The 1983-nt window shown below is 34.1% G+C and overlaps 1 non-coding gene across 1 annotated transcript; it reads right to left on the bottom strand.

Moving 5' to 3' along the window:
* Positions 1–708: 708 nt before the first annotated feature.
* LOC112441308 (small nucleolar RNA U13) lies at positions 709–812 on the bottom strand. The gene has a single exon (XR_003029243.1). It is a non-coding gene; the product is annotated as a small nucleolar RNA U13 (small nucleolar RNA).
* Positions 813–1983: the final 1171 nt, after the last annotated feature.

Here is a 1983-nt window from a genome sequence, read left to right as displayed (position 1 = left end):
TTCTTCTTTTTCTTTTTCTTTTTTTCTGAGACTCTCACCCAGGCTGGAGTACAGTGGCACGATCTTGGGTCACTGCAACCTCTGCCTCCCGGGTTCAAGGGATTCTCCTGACTCAGCCTCCCATGTAGCTGGGAACAGGCCTGCGCCACCACACTCAGCTAATGTTTGTATTTTTAGTGGAGATGGGGTTTGGCCATGTTGGCCAGGCTGGTGTTTCAGACTCCTGACCTCAAGTGATCTGCCCACCTAGCCCTCCCAAAGTGCCGGGATTACAGGCATGAGCCACTGTGCCTGGCCTTCTTCATGTTTTAATTTGTGTTTCCTGACTACTTGTGAACTAGTATTTTATTTGCAATAATTAAATATGGTGGCTGAGGAACATTTTCTAAGATAAAACAATTTATATTATTCAAATGTGTGTATATGAAGGTTATACATAACATGCGTGAAGTGTGATACCATTTCTTCACATTGGCCACTGAGTGGCCATTGAATGTGATCATTAAAAATGGTTTTATTTTTATTAAAATATTTAAATGATGCAAATAATTTTTAAAACATTTTTTGTTTAATTCTTTTGATTTAAAATTTTGACATTTTCAGAGCAGATGGTGAATCTGAAAAAGAAGTTGATATTTAATGATTATAATTTGCTTTTCTCTTTAGAAATTTTAGGAAAGATTATTTTTCTTTTGTTTCTTTTTTTCATGTCAAACGGGCAATGTGACAACGGTGTAACAAGGTTCAAGGGTGGCATATCTCACACATGTGCATGAACACTCAATCATTACACTCATGAACTACAAAAGGATCAGGAGAGATTCTTTTGAATACTTTAGAAAAATTCCTTTCTAACATTAAATAATGGGAATTTTCCAGTTTTTAATTTACATTTTTTGATGGACGACATATTTGAACACTTTGAATACAGTCACTTTGGTTTTTTTTTAAATCTTTTAAGACTCTGAGAATGAGTACAAGTTAAGGTCAAGATAGAAATAGAAAATATAAAACTGAAATTCAGAGAAGAAATAACTAGGAAGAAAACTTATCAAGACAGAAGAATAGAACATACTTCTTTTTTTTTTCTAAAAGTTTGATAGTTTGATACCTGACTTTGAAATATTTAGACATATGATATATAGGCTGCTATGTATCATTTGGTCCCACTATTGCAAATGTTAGGGGTGGGCCTTTCAGACAGAGTCCATGTAGTTACCACAGCAAGCTCTTTTTGGCCTAACCTGTATTTTAGCAATTATAAAATAATATAATTAAATTAGTAGCTTCACAATTGGAGAAAGTCACAAAGTGATAGCAAAAAATTCAGCACATTTAGGAAATATGAATAACTCAAAGAGGATTATATGATAGACTTGGGTGTTTTAAAGTACTGTATGATTTTCTTGGGGGAAAAAAGTCCATGTCGAAAATCTATGCCACATTCTGAAATAAAGAATGGTTTCTAGGATAAAATGATCTTCAAGGAGGAAAACTATGTTGAGAAGCGATTCTATTAATTTGGTCAATCAATAAATGAGTAATGATACTCATGTAATGTGCCCCCAGCAGACAACAATGTTGAAGGTCTAAAGCAAGTAAAAGATGTGGTCCTGGCTGCAGGAATTTTACAATCGAATTGATCTAATTGAAGAGATAAGCAATGCATACTTGAAACAATTAGAGATTAGATGCTAAAAGAATGAACTGTAAAGTCCAACAAGTTTTACTAAGGATCAAAGCAGAGAAACATTGGTGTGAACTTGAGTCACCTTGCAGGGAGAGATTCTTAGAGGGCTCTCTAAGGAGGGAATGAGACCCAAAATAATAATCTCTGGAATGGATTTAGGAAGGGTCTTATTGGTCCAAGGAAACCACATGAACTATAAACCATATTTTAAAAGAAACAAAATGCCATTCCTTAGTAATGCTGTAAAATTTCCTAATACTATCTAGTCTTATACTTTATTTTTTATTTTTTTA

This window comes from Pan paniscus, chromosome 9, assembly GCF_029289425.2.
Source record: "Pan paniscus chromosome 9, NHGRI_mPanPan1-v2.0_pri, whole genome shotgun sequence".
NCBI classification, from domain to species: Eukaryota; Metazoa; Chordata; class Mammalia; order Primates; family Hominidae; genus Pan; species Pan paniscus.
This window is presented reverse-complemented; position numbering and strand designations above follow the sequence as displayed.